Below are 21,506 nucleotides of genomic sequence, written 5' to 3' on the forward strand. Positions count from 1 at the left end.
ATTCTTATGATATTGTTTTATGTATGGTAAAAACACACTTTTCTTTGTAGAAAGTAGTTTTCCCATTTATTCATATTGGTTATTTTTATTTCCCAGAATTAAGGCAAATTAACCAAAACTCCTAAAACAATCACAGAAAAAAGTTTACATTACATTTGCATAGTAGAATCAGTGGAATAGGGACAATATAACTTTTACTGAGATAGTGTTTCCAGAACCTGTGATCTATAGAATATTGTTCTGACAACCTAATTCAGCCAAATCCTTTCAATCATGAGTATATCCTCTGTAAATCTGTTGGATAATGTGGCTGCTAGCAGTAGGCTTAACCTTAGGAAACTAATCCAATAGGATCATTGGTCTAACCAGTAGAAACTAAAGGTCACATACTCATCTGTTACATATTTTTTAGAAATGTTTACAAAACACAAACAGCAGAACTAAACTACATAACTTTTAAAAAATTTTAACATGTAAACTATTTATCAAGCTAATAATAGGTGACACGGTGGCACCGTGGGTAGCGATGTTGCCTCACAGCAAGAAGGTCGCTGGTTTGAGCCCCGGCTGGGTCAGTTGGCATTTCTGTGTGGAGTTTGCATGTTCTCTCCGTGTGGGTGTGGGTTTCCTCTGGGTACTCCGGTTTTCAAGTGGTGCTCACAGCAGAGCCACTTGGGCAGAGCTGAGCTCCAGCAAGGGGGAGATTGAGCTCCAGCTCCTCCTTCCTTGCACTTTTTCAACGAGTGATGTCACTGAGGGTTGGGGTTAGGGGTGGGGTGGATGTACACATTAAAACAGCTTACAGGAGAAGGAGCGAAAGCTCATGCTCCCTCTCGCTGGAGCTCAAATGGCTCTGCAGCGAGCAGTGTCTCCCGGTTTTTCCCACAGTCCAAAGACATGCACTATAGGTGAATTTAATAAGCTAAATTGGTCGTGTGAATGCAAGAGTGTATGGGATTTCCCAGTGCTGGGTTGCAGCTGGAAGGGCATCCACTGCGTAATAACATATGCTGGATAAGTTGGCGGTTCATTCCACTGTGGCGACCCCTGATTAATAAAGGGACTAATATGAGAAGCACACGAATGAATGGATAATATCAGTGCCAGGATATTTTTATATGCAGATTTGTTAATGTTTTAAACAACCCCTAAATGCAGAGCTGATATGACACCTTGACCTTAGACCAACTGAAAAATCTCTCTCCCGCTCCCAGTTAGTCTTTTCCCAGTTCACTTCCAGGTTCCTGAAACCAAAACAATGCTTATTAGCTCCTGATTATTCATTTAAATCCATGAAGGCAATCAATTAAGCTTAAGTGTCCAATAAATCAGATTAAATAGTCAAGTCCCAAAACACCATAACCAGACTGATTTTCAGTAGCCTAACTAGATATAGGCACAGGCTGAGCCAAAACAGTGGCAGCATTTTTAGTTTTGTTTGTTTCATGGTTTATTCTATGTTGTATTATTTAAACCAAATCTGCCTTGTTTTCTTTCTATAACCTTTTCTTCCCCGCTGCTTTGTCTCATGGGAAATTACAACAGAGCCTGGACCCTCCTGCGAGACTATGTCTCTTTCGTATTTCTCAGAGTAAATTAGATTGCAAACCAGTTCTTTCGTGCGCTATGCGATTAAAGATGGATGGACGGATTTTTAATTCGAATGTAAAACGAAAACCCTAGGTTTGAGGAAAAAAAACGTTTGAGTACACGGGGTGCAGCTGTCTCTGCCCTTCTAATTTTCTAAACTAGCTATGCTTTGAAACGTTTTATAGACGGTGTTCCACTGTAAAACCAGCCTGCTTGCGTATTGGTTGGTTAAACGTCATATGGAAATGACTTGAGCTACGAAGCCCCGCCTATCCTTGTAGAGCTGCACGTCTGCTGTTTATACCGAACAAAATGGCTGCAGAAGCTTGGTCTTGACCCGATGGTTTCAGCGCTCTCTTCGGACACTCCGCACTTATTCCTGGAAATATGCGCTGTTGTTTTAAAACACATCTCTGGATTTCTAAACGCAACTGCAGCCAGACTACTCGCTACATCGTTCGCTATCTTTAATTTTGCACTTTACTGAAGCAGCTCGCATCGTATAATCTTATGACAGCCAACCAGACAGTAGCAGCTTCAAACTGCCCTCTTCTTTATTTTGCACCGTAACGTTACGTTAGATCAAAGCTAATACTGATGGCAAATGTTTGTCACTGTACTTTACAAACTGCCTCGCCTTTTTGATGTGACGTTATTTTGTTCTATATTTTGATCGTGTTTGATGGTGTATATGTCATGCATTTTATTTCAATCATGCACGCATCTGTAATCTTCATCAGAGCCAAAAGCTCCAAATCTGCATAAATATTTTATAACAAACGTTTTTCATCTTCAGTTTGAATTTTGCGTTTCTTTTCATTCTGCTGCCTTTTTCTGGAGACATTTCAGAAGCTCAGCTGCTCGTTCAGTACAGTGTTACTTTGTTTTACGGGTACTTTCGTGGGGTAAAAAGGCCTTTTTGTACCACTGTACATGCAACACTTTTTTTTAACGAAAGCTGCCAAAGCTCGACTTGTGATCAAAAAGGTAAGTTGATACTGGCTGTGTATGAAAACCTTACCTTTTGACTCCTAACATATATAAATAAACGGTATATGTAGGCTGCTTTTGACCTTTTTACAGTCTATGGTTTAGCAGTAATTTATCATCATCTGTAAATCAGGCTGTGAATTTAGAGACATTTATTTGTTGTGGTAATAGTTTAATTGAGGGCTGTGGTGCCTGAAACTTGCAAGTTTCAATTTAACGAATTTAGTGACCATTTAAGACGCTTAACCAAGTTACTGCCGGTAGACTGAGCCTGTAATGTGTTTACCTTTAGTTTATTTTACTTTAAGCCTCTGATAATTGATAATGTTCTTTCAACGTTGTTTCTCTCTCTCTCTCTCTCTCTCTCTCTCTCTCTCTCTCTCTCTCTCTCTCTCTCTCTCTCTCTCTCTCTCTCTCTCTCTCTCAAAATAATTGAAGATTGGTCTAATTATGTTCTATATACAATTTATGTAATAGGCATCTGATCCTTTTAAACATGGTTGACACCCTCCAATATTTGTGGCCATATGCCTTTACATATGTTTTACATTTTTGTTGGTTTACTACAGTAGTAGAAATCCACAAGGTACTGTATGGAAATCCCTATGGGATTGTAAAGTATTGGCTTTTTTGATTAGTTGGCGCTATATTTATATATTTCAAAAATATAGCACATTGTTAAAAAAAACACAGTAGCATTTAGTTCATCTTAATCTTATAAAATAAGACAATCTAAAATTGTCAGTGTGATATATATATATATATATATATATATATATATATATATATATATATATATATATATATATATATATATATATATATATATATATATATATATATACACACATAGGCAATTTCAGCTTTATGGATTTGACATTTTCAGTAATAACTTATAGCATAAACACACAGAGAAAGAGAAAGTATGTTAACATTATATTGAAACATCTGTTTGTATTTTCCAAAAGAACTAACCACAGAGTGTATTTTAAATGAGGGGAATATGGACTTGACCAATAAAAGCACAACCCAAAAAAAAAACAATGCTAATCAAATAGATAAGAGTTGCTCAATAGAACCAAAATCATTGATTTTATTTTATTTGACATTTTTTGCATTTCTAAGGAAAAAGCTTGGTTATGGATGTGACAGATGTGGAATTGCCACTTTTGTGACTTTGGTAATACAAATATAATTGTTTAAAAACATTGACCCAGACAGTATTTTTAAAGTACTGTAAAATACAAGCCTACACAAAAAAAAACAAAAAGGGTTTCGCTATTTTGCAGTACCAATATATTCAACCATTTTTTTATGCAATGGTGGACATTTGCATGGAATTGCTCATCTATACATGCATACATACTACTTTTAAGAAAAAAAAAAATCATTCTTTACTATGTTTTCATCTCTTGGAAATACTGTATAATGCCAGTGATAAAATGAATTGGCCAATTTGCTTAATTCATAACCCACCTACCCTTTGAGTGTGTGTGCATCTCAGGCTTAATTATTAATCAGGGAACTCCTTTGCTCCACTTCACCCCTGATGTATTCCCCACACCACCTCCCATCCTTGTCTGGATCTAAGGATACACCGTCCCTCTTTGCACTGCAGGGGATTGGGGTCAAAGCTTGAAGGTGTGAGACACCAGTGTTCAGCTTGTGTCAAGAAGGCAAAAAGGACAGACCTTTATGGATTAGCTGTCTTGCTCAAGATTGTGGGTAAATTCAACCCCCTGAACTGCAGAGCTTGTAAAAACTGATGGGTAGCTGGAGACAAGGAATCCCTCTTCTTTCATATGATTCTCTGTGCACATTGCAGCTTTCTGTTTGGTTACAAGCCTCACTTTATAGCAGGATATCATAATGGCTCGTTTCCACTGACTGGTACGGTACGGTACGGTATGGTTTGGTACGGGTCACCCTTATCAGGCTTGCGTTTCCACTAACAAGTGTACCCTTTTGGAGGGCGTGGTGTATGACAAAGTTTCAGTCGACGTCATTCTCGCTCCAGGAAATGTCTACAATAAAGCTGTACGGGTCACTTACATATCATATGAAAAGCACTTCTCACAAAACAGATGCTTTACACATAAATACTTGTGTAGAAATGTTTATTACTAACTTTTCAATGAACATGAGTTGATTATAACTGCAAATCAATGACAGTGCGAAACAGCCTATTGTAAAGTCTGTAATTATATTAAATAACTAAATAAATGAACATATATGAACACATACAGCCTCTTACAGTCTCCGATATGTTACCAACTACAGAAGAACACACACAACAGAAATTTCGTCCGTATTTAGGTTCAAAACAACACAAAATAGAGCCTACAGTCAGTGAAAACCTCTTATCTGTGTATGTAATCTTCAGCAGCACATGTAGCCTCTGTTAGAGAGTAATTCCATCATTCCCGGTTCATATTAGTCCAAAATGTGAAGATAATAAGTTAGTTAAACATGGCAGTTCGTTCATGTTTGCTGAATAAATAATTTGCTCCTTTTATCAGGCTTCTCCTTTGTTTCTTCACGCTTCACTCTCGCGTTTGTCGGTGTCAGACAGGATCAGGTTTCAAAAGCACATCAATAATCAAGCGCAGGTTATTATCATCAGCTCAAGAAGTTTGTTATTTCAGATATAATGTTAGCGAGCGCTAGCAAGAAAGCGAAACAGCTCGCACCTCAGACGACTCGTAAAAAACTACGGGGCACAGGGTAAATCTGCTCTTCTTCTTGGCTTTGTGGCTGTTCATCCAGACGACGACAAGGTTTGTTTGAGCCCAGATCGACCATGGCTCGTTATTATATGTATTTATAATTCCGCTGTAATCTCTCGCTGTCTGTGTATTTCAAACATGGCAGGTTTTTTGTTTTCATTCTGGCTTGTTGCGTAAGCGAATGACGTATCTCTGTAAACCAATAGCGTTCAGCTGCGCGTGTGGCTCCGCCTTTTGGTACCCTTTCTCGTGTTTGGTACCCTTTCGAAAGGGTGCCGAAAAAGTGGAACGGTTCGGTACGCTTTTTGAACGTGGAAACGGCCATAAAAGCGTACCGAACCGTACCATACCACTCAGTGGAAACGGGCCATTAATCTTGTGGCTGTGCTTTGCTTCCTTTGTTAAAATTAAAGCACATTGCTCTTGTCTGCACAGATTTCAAAGGCTGACTATAGCTAATTCACCTTTAACCGGAGATGGGAGGTATTTTTGTTCATGCAGTTGTGTATTATCTATCCACATCGGTAGTTGCCTACCAGTTAAAAGTTAAGAAATGTTTAAAATCTGGGTTAAACATTGTTATGGTGACAAGCTTCTGTGTGGTTACTAGAGTTTGGCATCTAACTCAAGCAAATATTTTTTGTTCGTTAATTTCAAAAGAAAAATCACTCCTTTTGTCAAATTTAGAAAGGATCAATTATGAGGTCTAGCCGGCCTTATTTTTCTCAGTCATTACTTCATCACACTACAGCCCAGTTCATTTGAACATTGAACCCTCTGATGTAAGAGACTGAAATCCTTTTGTCTGTTTGAACAGAGAATGGTTAGCAATGCAGCAGGACAGGATGAGGTTCGGTAAGGGAAAGAGTTGGAGTAGAAAAGATTTGAGAGTGTTGGCTGGTCTCCCATAAATTGTCTCTGCTCTGCTTCAGAGTTTTTTCCCCATTCTGTCTTATGATCATGTTTTTTTCAAGGTACATTTTTTTGTGGATTGTTTTGTGTTTTCACATTGGAATTTCTTCAGAAATGCAGCTGGATTAGCAGGTTGTTTAAATGGACTGGAGAGAACAATTCATCAGCACAAAAACGCTTTGGTGGACACGCAGCTTCATGGTTCTGCTTTCAAGACTTTAATGCGATTATGGCTGTAGTTTTCAAATGAGTATCAGATTTTTTTTATTTATAAATACTCTTTTGCCTGTGTTTTGCCTGCTTTGTACCTTTGACTGGCTGTCACAGGCAATTTTTATTTTTATTTTATTTCACTTTATTCTTTTCTTTGAGTGCCCTCTTACTGCAGGGAGAACCATTCAATGATGATACTGTCTCTATTTCATGGAGTGTTGTGTTTTGGTGTAGTGTCTTATCTGATTTTATTTTGAGAAATTTAATCTGAAAAGAGCTGGTACTAATGTTTTGACACCTATAGTTTCTACTATATGTAGCCTGTCTTGTCTTGTGCAGCCTTAATTCCACCTCAGTTTTATATACCTGGTTACTTAAATGTCACTTGGTTAGACCACAATAAAGACTCCTAAATAACTTGTGAACACACTTCAGTGATTGCTTTTATTTGTCTACAAGTTGACAAATTAATCAATTACCCAAATTTGTCTTAATGATTGCTTTAATGTACTCCCCCTATGTTTAAATAGCAGGGTAACCATACGTTGTTAAAGCTAGGTGGCAATTGTTAGTTTGTCCAAATTTGTTTACTCTAGTATTGTGGAGAACTGTTATGTTATTTTTTTTTTTTGTTTAGAGATTTAACCATTTGATTGGCCTCATAAAATCTGGTTGAATGTGACAGCTAACATTTAATAAATTTATTAGTTAGTGCCCACCCCAGTTGTACATATACTTAAATTTAGCACATAGGAAGTGCTAAGCTGTTTTTAGTAGATTGTAGTCTGAGAAAGCCTATCGATGATCCATTCAGTAATTTATTCATTCACTAATATTTGGCATCAAGAAGGCCATAGGTTCACAATTTTCCCCTCCTTTTCTCTTTGGTCTGCCAAAAGTCCTTGTTGGCACACAAGCCTCTGCTCACAACCTCTACACAGGTTGGATATGAGCCAGACCAGCCCACCCCAAAATCCAGACCCTTCAGTGTTTTTATGTTTACCTCTGCACTGTAGATCCTCTGGTAAATGCATCTCTTGTACCTCTTAATAATTGCTTGACCTATGTACATGCTAGTACTTGTACAAAACTATTCATTTTGTAAGAATGAATCTTGCACATGCTCACTTTATACATTGTTTTATACACCTAATGGATGCATTTATTTAAATGTTTTTTTTTCAATCCTTATTTTCAGTCTTAGTTAAAATAACAAAACACAAAAGCTTACACAAAAGATCATCTCAAACTGTGAATGCTGTTAGCAGTGCAAATGACTTTTTCCATCATGTTTGATATCATTTGAAATGTTTCAGTGCAACTGGTACAATGGTCTCATGCTTACAGAAATGGCCATAATCTAAGTAAAGACTATTGACCCACTGCATTTGTCATGGCCCTCTACACTCTCAGAAATAAAGGTACACGAGCTGTCACTGGGGTAGTACCTTTTCAAAAGGTACACGTTTGTATTTAAAGGGTACATATTGGTACCTCAAAAGTATATAGTAGTGCCTAAACATTTTAAAAGCAACATTTTTGTGCTTTTTAGGTACTAATATGTACCCTTGAGGTATTAATATTGACCTTTTAGGTACACCCCAGTGACAGCTTGCATACCTTTATTTCTGAGAGTGTACCCAAATTATCTCCTGTTTCCCATGGAAGGGGGGGTTTAGACACCCCTATTTGCAGAATGTTTCACTATGGTCTGAGTATTTAAGGAAAAGTGTCTAAAAGCTTACGATGGTTCTGTAACCAGATCAGCCCATGCTGTGAAGTTTTCATGCTCCATACTATGTACCTAATGACCTGTTTCCACTGAGTGGTACAGTATTGTTCAGCACGCTTTGATGTCCATTTCCACTGTCAAAAGGTACCAAAAAGCAAACCATACCATTTCACTTTTTGGGTACTCTTTCCAAAGGGTACCAAGCACAACAAAAGAGTATGTGCTGCTAAACGCTGTTGGTTTACAGAGAAACGTCACAAGTGCGTGCACAAGCCAAGAGAATGAAAACAAAGAAAGCCGCATTTTTTAATGCACAGCCGAGACATTACATCGTAATAATATATACATATTATAACAAGCCATGGTGGACATAGCTAAAACAAACCTTGTCGTCGTCTTGATGAACAGCCACAAAGCCAAGAAGAACAGAATCTGTCGTGTGTCCTGTTGTTGTTTACGAAGGCCGCCTAAAAGCATGAGTGGTTTCACTTTGTCCAGAAAGCTCAACGTCACTTGACATATATTTGAAATAATGAAATTATTGAGCTCATGATAATAACTTGCAGCTATAATCAAATGATCTTTATAGGTAGGTTAGTTATTAACATTTAAGTAGGCCTATTTATATGCATAAAGCATCTGTTTTGTATATATGTCAAATGCTGCTTTAGCTGAACACAGGTGTTGAAGATTCACAGCTGATTGCATATATTTATAGTATATCACACACAACATTCACATGCAATTTATTGTTCTGCACTACTATGTGCCCATATGCCAGTCATCCTTCGGCTCTGCTACTCCTCAAATCATAACAGGCGTTTGTTTTTGCATCTGTCACTAATAAAATTCTGAATGGTCCTCTAGAACTTTGAGATGGAGAACTTAAAGACACTTTACTGTTTTGAACAATGTCTTTCTATTATCTTTATGACCAAAATGGCAATATTTGAAGATTTTTGATTTCCATTAGAAAAAAAGCCAGAATGAACATGCCTGTGTGTTTGTCGACATCACAGGTTAAAACATTTATGCGGTGAATATTGCTTACATACTTTTACTAATCAAGCATTAAAGTCACATTAATAAATGTTATCTTCGCAATAACAGATGGGTAATGCAGGCAGCAAATGACTGATTCAATATACTAAAACAACCAGAAATTTAACCAAGAATTGTAAGAATCCTGCATGTAATATACATGGGCACTGTCATCAGTGTAAACATTACAGCTTTTTTTATCCCAGCAAACTTGTTTCCACGTGGACTGATTAAGATTGCTAAGAAGCATATGATTGTGTTTTATGAACAGCTGGCCTGGTAGTCTTTGGAAAATTTTGGCACACAAAGGATGTGGGATAAAGCCATCCAGTATCCCCTTCCACAAAATGTGCCAGAATAATTTCAACCCGATCCACTGTTGCTTCCTATCTTCTCACTCTGAACTTCTGCCAAGATCTAATGTGAATGACAGTCACTGAAGCGCCTGTATTCTGATTGGCTCACAGAAGTAGGGAAGAGTTTAACCAAGCAACTGGGAGGGCTTTGGGCCAGAGGGTAACTCAGGACAGCTGATTGGCAACTCCAATCGTTGGCCAAGCCATACCAAGGCTCTCTGCCGGCATGTTGTCTCTAAGTACAATACGCTTTTGTCACTTGGTATCTCACAAACTGAGAACACGGCACAACACTTTTCCTTATTAATTTTGGTATATGACAGCACTGTTTGGATTATTAGCAGACTTGTGAGATAAGCAGACTTGTGAGATAATAATTCACATTGTCAGTAAAATAAGATTTAGTTTTGTGTTGTTAGGTGGAAGATGTGTTAAGTTTGGAGTTCAGGTAGATTATGCTGATAGAGTTGGAAATCATCTGAATCATCTGTCCATTTGGCATTGTCATGTTGTCTAAATTATCTGGTGATATGAGTGAAGTCAAAATGCCTACTGGCACTGTTAAAATGTAGACCCCTAGTGCACAATCAATTTGTCATATCATTGCATGTTCAGAGTTTTATCAGGGGTCATTGAGGTGATTTTTGTATTGGATATGGATCACTTTGCAATGGAACTGAACTAGACTAACTATAGGCAGGTGCCTACAGATCTGCCTTAGATGTTCTTCTTTCTTTGATGGACCTTTGAAACAGTTACCACAGATACAGGAAAATAAAGACTTGATTAATAATAGTCCCTTCCCCCACCTCTTAAGATGACTTTCTTTCTTTGCATGAATGAGTGATAAAGATGGTTTTGGGATTCACTATCCTAATCAAACAGGACATTTAGTCCGCATGTGTTTTCACATTTTTATTTTGAGTGCTTCCATGGTCTCAAGGGGATTGGGTTGGGCACAGGAGAAATAGTCATGCCCAGCTGAGCCTGGTTTCTCTCAGGGCTTTTCTTCCTTCACTTTTGTCAATTGGTGAAGTTTGTTCCTTTCCATTGGCTTGCTTGATTTGGGACTTGTTGAGCTGCACATCGATGGATTTGCTCTTCAGTATTTAGACTTTCACCAATGCAAATTAAACCACACTGAACTGAACTAAAATTAACGTCCACTCTAAAAACTGGACTGACACAATTTCAATTTTTTTTTTCAAATGTCTTTTGACAAAAGAAGTATGATTATTTTGCACATGTATTTTAGAGTGTGTGTGTGCATGTGCGAGAGAGAGAGAGAGAGAGAGAGAGAGCAGTTGCTGACTAGTTACAAAGCTAATTAATGTTTCATAAGTTCCTGTTTCTGATTCTAGGGGTACTTTTTGTGATTATAAATATGCACATAAAATAATTTCTAGAGTAATGAGTTATTGAATCAATACACTCTATGGCACATTTAAATCTAAGTTATTCAGTAGAGTTTAATGTCAAAAAGGTACCCAATACTGACTGGTACTGATCAATACAAAAAAGACATAAACCAGTATGTTACTTCTGTACTTCTGATTCAGTGGATTTTATTATATCCAATATTTTAAAATCAGTTTTAAGATCTAAATTGTCGGTTTAAGCATCTTTTGTTACGGATTCTTGAATGAACCTTAAGTGTTTAAATCGATATTTGGATGTTGAATATTTAGAAATTTAGGGAAATAAACATTAGGCACCTCACTCAGAACCTCTCAGATGAGTGTTCTGTACGTAAAAGGACATTAAGAAAAGAACAGTTTTGGAATACCACCAGGGAATGTGATCTAGCACATTGGCCTTGCTCCCTTCTCTTGCTTCTGTTCCCCCTAGCCTACACTCTGACAGAGGGCTGTTTGTAGTCTGTTTCCACTCGATTAGCAGGCCAGTGTTTGTGCCAATATGATTCGCTCTAAGGCCCCTACTGGGCCTCTTGTCAAGATTATGAGGCAGGGTGTGTTTTTAAGACTTCAATTTAAGTTTTGTTTTTGGTTTGTGCTTGTTGAGTCATGCTATTCTTTGCTGGCTATGTTTTTGTTTTTACCTCTCTCAAGGCTGAATAAGAAAGGAGGTCTCAGAATTTTTACAGAATTTTTACAAGGTTGTGAAATGTTATGTTTTACAAAAGTTGCTTAAATTTCAAATTTGGTGATCTGTATAGCAAATCAGCAGTTGCTAATGCTTTCTGAGTTAAGAAAGCTTAAAGGGAATGCAAAATTAATTACTTGTGTTGAGATATTGAGTGCTTGCAAAGCAAAACAGTTGGTCTGTGCAAGAACCTGAATATTAATTACAATGTTGCCTGTAATTCATAGCCTTTGGCGAACTTGAGGATTCCACCCGCCCCCCCAACCCCCTCTGCTAACTGGTTCTTTGTAACAGTTTGTTTTTATAGCTCTGACAACTGATCCACCAGTTTGTTTATAACGAACTGGATATAACTCTAGACTGCTTTAAGCAGGGCTTGACATTAACTTTTTTGAAAACCAGCCACTTGCTATTAGTTTTGTCAACGTTAATATCCACTCACCGTTTTCAGTAGCCACAATTTTGTTGTTGGGAAAATAAAATATATATGCTTAAATTTGACTTTGGCATGCTACAATTTTTTTTTTATTTAATTCAAATGACTTTTCAGTGCTAGGGATTTACCAATTTTTTCTCTGGCCACACCAAACTAAATCTTTCATTTATTATCACAATTTTAAAATAATGTGTCAAAACAAGATAAACATATGTGGATTGCAGGTATTAGCACTGCACAATATTAAAATAATCTGACATTGCGATATTTTGTTTTTCTGCAATATGTATGTCGATGTGAATACAAGTATTTGTCAACTTAAATTGATTGTGATGATGCTGTAGTTGAATGAACAGTGCATATAAAATTACAAAGACAAATACACTCTAGCAAAGATACAAATGAGATGAACAACACATGCTTGTTTCTGTGGAGTCTAACATGATTCATATATGCAGGAATTGAATAATCAAATGTAAAATAACATTGTAAGTACAATTCATCTTTATTAAAAAAAAGTTACAAACATTACAATTTCTTCTACAGGTCACATGTAGTCACAGGCCATAAAGCACGTTATAAACTTTTACTCTATTATGGTTAAACTTTGTAGTAACTCCACAAATGGCATATGTTCCTGGTCAACTATAGTCCAGACTCGACATTGTATGTCCTGCAATGTGACTTTTAACGATGCTGAAACAATCTATTATGCAACCCTAGCAGCTATGTTGTACTGTAGTTGCACATACAGAAGACCTCAATATATTATCAGGAGCCACTGTTATTTTTGTGTTTTTTGCTATGTCATTTTGATTCTTATCGTGATGCTATTATTAACTACAGTTTCTAAATATCCTGAGAATAAAAATTCCCTGCATCTTGGAAATCCTGAGGGCATGCAAATTAACAGAAAATAAACAGCAAGTTTTCATTTTTATCTAAACTACATTAAAGTAACTTAAAATAAAATTGCAAAAAATATCAGATTCAGTAGAACAATTACCTAAAATAAATATATCAGTAGTTATTACGCAAATACATTGTGCATTTGACCTTTACAACATACTTTATTAGGGTAACAGCACACATTCATTGTACAGTATCATTCCTATTTTTTTTTTTTTTTTTTTTTTTTTTTAGCAAATTAGGTGGGTTCAAATAATGCATTCATAACTGTATGGATATTTTTTGCATTGTCTATGCATTATTTTTTATAAGAGCGTTATGGATTTAAGCATAAATTAATGACACATTTGGGATAAATCATTTATCACCAGTACAAATTGTAAACCTGCATCAGAATTATAGTATGTATATTTATTATACTTGGTAAAAAAACATGTAAACCCCTTCACTGAACAAAAACTGATGGAAATCAATTCATCTCTTGCTTCATTCACAGCTTACAGAACAGAAAACCAAAGGTGAGTACATTTTTAATTTTAGGGAAAAAAGCATTATAATTTGAACAAAGTAATGTAATTCATCTGATATTTATTGCTGCTCATGTGTAGTAAGGTCAGCAGATATGGAGAATTTTCTTCATTAGTCTAAAGATAGCTTTTGTCACTCTGATTTCATGCCTGTGCAGGCTAATGCTTGGTGACACATGCATTATTTCATTAGCATATGTTCACTGAGCTGTAAGGAAATGCAGGGATGGGAGATGCCTCAATGTCAATGTACTGACTGTTGCTGGTTCTCTTTTTGTACTGGGGTAGATCACTGGAAGCTCTTGTTTTCGATTTTTTTAATTGTTACTTCTCATTTTAACTCATTAGCACGTTTGGCCAGCGGAGAAATTAAAATGGTCGTGCCCAACTGAGTCTGGTTTCTCTCAAGGTTTTTTTTCTTCACTTTTGCCATTTAGTGAAGTTTTTTTTTTTCCCTCTCCGCTGTCGCCACTAGCTTGCATGGTTCGGGATCTATAGAGCTGCGCATTGATGGATTTGCTCTTCAGTGTTTGGACTCTCAGTAGTGATTTTTAAACCACACTAAACTGAGCTGAACTGAACTTAAACACTACAAACTGAACTACACTGTTCCTATTTACTATGACGTTTTATGTGAAGCTGCTTCGACACAATCTCTATTGTATAAGCGCTATACAAATAAAGGTGAATTGAATATTAATAGTGCACTAATATTCACTAATACGCATTTTCTGTGTGACTGCATCTTTGCTGTGGTATTACCTGCTGTGCGATTAATTGCAATCAAATTGGAATCGCGATTTGAAATGTTGTCATTAGCTAATCGCAAGAGGCTGCGATATAAAATGTATATGTATTATATAATTCCCCCCACCCAGAGCAAATGCATGACTGCTGTCTGTGTGTGACAGTCTTACTAGCCAATTGAGTGAGCACAATTTCGTTCTGCCCAATCAGAAATGCACAACCAGACTATGCGGACGCCCACAATAAAAATAAAAAACAGAAAAGCGCGGACAAGTGGGATGATAGCGTCTGCCACTTCAGAACCATTGATTGACAAATTCATATCAAAGTAAAAGACCATGTCAATAATATTGTAATATTTTGGTTTCAAAGTCACAGACACAGAACAAAAACAGGTCATTTGTAAGAGCTGTCGCAGAATTGTTGCCACAGCACGAGGAAATACAACAACAAGCACCTAAAAAAAGCACCACAGGCGGCTATATGAGGAGCATCTTGCTAAAAAGTCAAACAAAAGTATTGCCAGTGACACTCAATCTAGTAGCTAGCAACAGCAAAGTACAATTTCATTGTGTGCAGCTGTTACACCTTATGAAAAAACATCAAGGAGGCACCAGGAGATAACTAACGCCACTATTCACTACTGTTTGCTGTAGAGAAAAATTAGTGTTTTATTTCTGAATATTTATAAACAAATTTAAATTAAAGTTGGAGTTTGTTAATATCTTTTCAGTTTCTTTTTTTGACTAACGCTCACTGCATTTTAGCAATAAGAAGCTACGATACAGAATATTGAGCTGAAGCTTGACTACAAAATTAAATCGCAAATCAAATCGAAATTGCAATATCTGTTCAAAAAAATCGCAATTAGATATTTTCCCCAAATCACACAGCCCTGGTATTACCAGTGTTCTGAGGTGGTGTTGAATGGTAATGCCATGTAGGAATGGGAAATACAACCACTATTTGTGTGTATTTGTGCAGTAATTTGTCTTCTGGTAAAATATGTTCTTCTGGTGCTATATGCTTGTTTGCAGAATGCTTTTGCATTAAAATTCATCATCTTCACATCATGGCAACAATCCAATTAATCTTTCCAATGTTTTCTAAATTGTAATGCAGACATTTGAAGAAGAAATAGCTTGGATTTACTCATTTGATGGTAGTGTTTGCATTCATAAATTTAATTGAATATTTGATGTGCCTTTGGCAGGGCTTGTATGAAAGTGGTGTTGCTCTCTGTCTTAAAATATCGACCTGTGTGCTTAATGCATATTTGCACAAATGCTAAAGGTTTATGGTTACAGCTTAATTAACTTGAGTAAGCTCTGATGTAGATGGGTTACCCAGCTAAAATAAATTGCTTGTACACTGAAAAAAAAAAGATTCAATAATGATTCCTTTGATGTACTCAATTTTTTTATGTCAAGTGGTTGTAAGCACTTTATTTGGGCTGAATTTAAACAAATAAATTAAGTTGAACTGATTACTAAGTATAATTTGTTTGTTTAAAATCAACCCATATATATAGTTTTTTTTTTTTCAGTCTAGCCACAGATGGATGATTTTGTTTTTTAATTATTATAAGGTCTGGACAAAGATGAGATGTATAAGCAAACTTTAATCCTCTTCAGTAAGATCTCATTATATTATGTGGTGACTCAAAGCAGTAATTGGCATGTATGAGTTATGCCTATGCTTTTAAACATTCAGGCTGTTTTAAAAAAGGGGACATCTCTCTTTAACACACAAATTAATTTACTAAGTGAAAGTGGCTTTTTTGCATTTTAAGGGCACCTTTTACACTGCAAGACCACAAAGTTCAGGCTAAGGCTTTTTTTGCCCCAATTATGTCCTGCTGGGGTGGAAATATCCTGCAGTCAGTTGACATTTTAATGGGTAATGGAAAAATTCATAGTGAATATTACATCCAGCGAATGTCAGAAATGGTAACGGCATCTCTTCGTTGCCTGATAAACTACAATTCTTGATGCAATTAATTTTCAATTTCACAACCAATTAATTGCGTCAACGCACCCCGTGAGGCTGATTCTCATGAACCGCAATCTAATTAGTTGCTAATTTGACTAAGCAGAAAGCAAGAAGCATCTTCAGTTGCGACAGAAATAAATACTCAAATCAATCAGGAAAGTTTCGATTATATTATGTTGATTTATACTGCAGCAAATTAATCAGTTTATAGAACTTAATTTAGCATATTATTTAATTGTACTGTCATGTGTATCATTTTTGCAATTCAATCGAGTCGGCAGTCAATGCTTAAATTTTAGTACACGTCTATTAGAACTCACAGTTGATTCAATCAGTTCATCTCAATTTTTGGTCCCCCATCTTCAACTCTTGCTGGGACAGGTAATTGAACCTGCAACCTTTCGATTATGCCACAACTGCTTGTATAGGACTTTATACAGTGTGTATTGTTTCAAAGCCACTTTACAATTTCAATAATTATTATTTATTTAATATTATTATGATTATTGCAGCTTCTGTCATGGTAGCCAGAGGACTGTCTTGTCTGTTTTAATATGCACATTTAAACGGGTTCATGGTGGTGCCGTCTTTTAATTTAGCACTATTTTTGTCACCAAACTTCCAATCAAATAATTCCACTTAAATAAATAATGTTTAATCTTTGCTAAGCAAAGCTTTAATATAGCCTAATTAAATACGGTGTGTATTGCATCTTAAAGAGTTAAGTGCATCCATAAAGAGAAATTGTGAACATGATCCTCAGGTGTATATATATATATATATATATATATATATATATATATATATATATATATATATATATATATATATATATATATATATAACTATCTCTCGTCCTCTGCACTGACTCTAATGTGCTTTGTCAGCTGTTAAAGCCTGTATGTGTGTATATATATATATATATATATATATATATATATATATATATATATATATATATATATATATATATATATATATATATATATATATATATATATATATATATATGTATATATATATATGTATATATATATATGTATATATATATATGTATATATATATATGTATATATATATATGTATATATATATATATATGTATATATATATATATATGTATATATATATATATGTATATATATATATATATGTATATATATATATATATGTATATATATATATATATGTATATATATATATATATATATATATGTGTATATGTATGTGTATATGTATGTGTATGTGTGTATATGTATATGTGTATATGTATGTGTATGTGTGTATGTATGTATAGATAGATGGACTGTAGATGGACAACTATGAAACAACCTCTAAAGCAGGATTGGTTTTACAGGCAAAACAACAGACATTGTTTCTCTACTCATCACTTTTCCAGCAGCACCAATTTTTCATTTTACTAAGGTCAGTGTCACTTCTGTTAGCGTGAGGTGATACAAGTTTGCTCATGCAGTCCAACTCCTCCAGGATGGCACATCATTATGTGCCATTGCCAGAAGGTTTACTGTCTCCAAAAAGTTTTCCACTTTGAGATCAGATGTGTTTTTTAAAGTGTTTTCATTGTAAACAGTGCATGGAAAAAACCCCACAAAATTGCATTGTAACCCAGATATCAGAATAATATCATCTTGTCAGTGATTTTTTTGAGGATTTATTTATTTAAAGTATTAGGATAAATGAATATTTAATTTCTTCTTATCATTTAAAAAAGATATTGGTGATTGATATTGGTGGCCAGATTTGTTCAGGGATTAAGAGGTATAGTTATTTCTGAGAGAAAGATACCTGAAGCCAAAGACTGAGTTAGAATCACAAAAGCAAAAGATTGACACAGACAGGAAGAGATGGAATGAGAGAGGCCTCCCAGCAAATTGCCTGTCTGAGATTTCTAGTGTGAAGAGCTCATGGTCCCAGTGTCCATCTGCTTCCTGTAATGAATTCACAAGCACTTTGAACAATGGGGACAATGAACAAGCTGAACAGGCTATGGGGGATGGAGGAGAGAATGGAGAGAAAGAAAGGGTAGAGGAGGAGGAGGAGGAAGGGAAATGTAAGAAGGGCACAGGAGAGAAAGAGACAGGCAGAGACCATTCTTGGTTCTGATTGGTTGGAAAGCATGGTCGATGGATAGACACACTGAGCAGAATATAATCATAGATGTGCGTCACTGGCTTCAGCCAGCAGACAACAGCTCTGAGCAGCTCTCTGTTTTTAAATGACTCCAGGGAATCTCTGTATTCAATTCACGACTGGAAAACGTTACAGTATTTTATTTATTTTTTTGCTTGCTTAATAAGTGTCTCCTGATCCCACTCGCTACTCAGAGACAACTCATGATTTTTATTGTGTTGAGATGTGCAGTTTTACAGCGTTTCATTCATCAGCATTAGAATTTCCAGTCCATTTATTGTCTAAAGGCTAATCTGCCTTTCAGACTGTTATAAATGGCTCATCTCAGCATGAAGCTTTTCTTTGAACTGTGTCTATTTTTAACCCAAATCCTTGGGTGAGTTAAAGAAACTTGGCATAGAGCTGCTCAGTGCTTTATTGTAATTTAGTTTGTTTTCTCCAAACTTCTCAAAAAAACTGCCCCAGATGCACCCACCCCCACCCCCTCCCCGCGTTGAAGTGTTTACTTGGAATATCCAGGAAATCACCCGGAGACCTAAACTGGGACTTAAATGGGCTTTGTATTGTTTAGTGTCAGTTGTGAAACGGATTCTGGAGCATTTTCGGACTTGCATATGCCACATACTTTTGATGTAGATATCAGAACAATAAAACATATCGTCTGTCTCAATGCATTCTATTCTAAGATATAATCTTGATTTTTCAAAATAATTGTATACTGTTGTACAAACTCTTCTTTTGAGTGGTTTTTAAATTCAAAAACATCTCAATCTAAAATAGGCTTTTGGGTTTTGAGGCTGAGAGATGCTTTTTCTTGGTAGACTGCTTTGAAGGCTGGGAAGTAAATGCCCGCTGCTATGTTTGGAAAGCAGTTTTGTATAGTAGATAACTTTCAATTGCACCATCAGTACTTGTTGGGAAATGCTTTCAAATTTCAAATGTGTAAAAATATATCAAAGAGATGAACCTACTACACCCCAACTACTAAGAATGCTCTAGCCCAGAGGGTGAGTTAATAAAAAATTTCATCAATGACAGAATAGACTGTTAATGTTTGATAGACTTGCACTCACAGTGATTGTGTTTTAGTTCATTTCTAAACTGAAAGCATCCATGACACCGTGAACCTGATACAACACAGAGCCATTTTAAATGGTTTAAATGCTTTTGGATTTTACTGGTATGAAATGTGACTCCATCTGCTCTGCATTAGTCTTCATTCAACACTGGGAAATTTCCATTTCTATATAATCACAATAACAACAAAACAGGGAAAAAAATACAGCTGCCCTTGCCTCCTTAAATTTAGGAAGTGCAGCACAGAAATGATAGCTGCAATACTTGTTGATGCTCTTATTTCTTTGATTTGTCAATTGAAGCATATTTGTGTAGATATTTTCATTGTTTTTAAATAGTTGTATTTTTCCTGCATTTCATATTTTGTCTGCTGCTGTTTACACATGCATAAATTCCTGAAAACGTTGTGTATTTTAAATAAGTTGGATAGTAATGAATCTGATTTCAATTCATTCCAATGAACCGGTATGTCATTGAATAATTGAGTGCTGCTTGACTGTCTGGAACTTTACCTAAAAACCATCTCCAAGTGTTTTGTTCATACTTTTCTTTTATTGTATTTTGTAATATAGCTTTGTTCAAGCACAGAAGTTGTTTTTCAATGCTTTAAATTTTGAGTTGCGTGAAACCTTTTTTGTTTTTTTTTACTGCTTTTTTACTTAAAACTATGTATAATCATCATCATGAAATCATTGATTAAAATCCTTTGCAACTTTTATTTTAGTTTTTTTTTTAGACATCTATTACTATTTATAATTGAAATGGAACATTTGGAACTTATTCAGCTTGCTTGCTTTTCTGTGTGAATAAATCAGTTTGAGGTTTCTTTGTTTTAAAAGTATAATTTTTGAGGATAAAAACTTTAATTATACAAACTACCGGTCAAAAGTTTGGGGGTTAGTATGATATTTAAATGTTTTTAAAATAAGCTTCTCCTGCTCACCAAGGCTGCATTTATTACATCAAAAATACAGTACAGATTGTAAAATTGTGAAATGTTATTGCACTATAAAATAATTGTTCAAAATTAGTTTATCATTTCATTTAATCAATTATTTCAGTGATTTTAAAGAAGAATTTTCAGCTTCATTACTCAAGTCTTCAGTCACATTATCCTTCAGAAATCACTCTAATATTGATATTACTATTAATATTATTATTATTGTTGTTATTATATATATATATTATATATATATATATATATATATATATATATATATATATATACAGTATATGTATGTATGTATGTATGTATGTATGTATGTATAACATTTCCTATATATAAGAAAGTTTCCTTGCTCTGTTAAACATCATTTGGGAAATATTTAAAAAAAGAAAAAAAAATTAAAAGGGCTAATAATTCTGACTTCAACTGATATATAAAGATACGATTGATTTCATGTTCTCAAGGGAATTTTGTAACCATTTACATTTTTTACAAATAGGATAAATACGTGTGCCATTGTTTTAGACTTGAAATATTGTCATTTATTTCTGACATTTCATTCATCTAAATAAAGTAAAAGTTTGCTTTTCTATTTTCTGTTTTTACAGTGCCAGACTCTTTAAAACCTTATCCCAGTGTCCCTTCAGGCCACATTCTGACCTTGTATCTGCCTGTAACCTCTGCCACTACCACCAGCAATGGCGAATGTAGCCATTGTAATGCCCTACAACAGCAGTTACCTCCATTACAGCAGCTCAGTCCTCGATATGTGCCAAGAGAGTTTCCGCCACGCTTCAGACAGCAGGAGCAGAGGCAGCTACTGAAGAAGGGTCAACCTTTACCTATTGGCGCACATAACACAAACTCTGCTTGCTCTCCTCCAGAGACAGCCACCAGCAAACAGCTCACGGGTGAGAATCTTCTTTTTTTCTGTTGATGGAGAGACTTGAGATGTTTATTTTCACTTCAAGTCTGTGAATGGGGATGAATTGTTGTATTTTTTTGTCATCTGTCTTCTTACTAGAGAAATGTGATTGCTTTAATGACCCAGCTGGGAATG

General features: G+C 35.5%; 1 protein-coding gene across 4 annotated transcripts in view; it reads left to right on the plus strand.

Annotated features, from left to right (window-relative positions):
• Positions 1-1,900: 1,900 nt before the first annotated feature.
• tnrc6c2 (trinucleotide repeat containing adaptor 6C2) overlaps positions 1,901-21,506 on the plus strand; it is a 48,646-nt gene continuing 29,040 nt past the window's right edge. For all 4 annotated transcript variants that reach the window (XM_056459840.1, XM_056459842.1, XM_056459841.1 and 1 more), the window contains exons 1-2: positions 1,901-2,577; positions 21,055-21,357. The gene's annotated coding sequence lies outside the window, so the exon portion shown is untranslated. The remainder of the gene's footprint in view (positions 2,578-21,054; positions 21,358-21,506) is intronic.

Source organism: Danio aesculapii, chromosome 6 (assembly GCF_903798145.1).
Source record: "Danio aesculapii chromosome 6, fDanAes4.1, whole genome shotgun sequence".
NCBI lineage: Eukaryota > Metazoa > Chordata > Actinopteri > Cypriniformes > Danionidae > Danio > Danio aesculapii.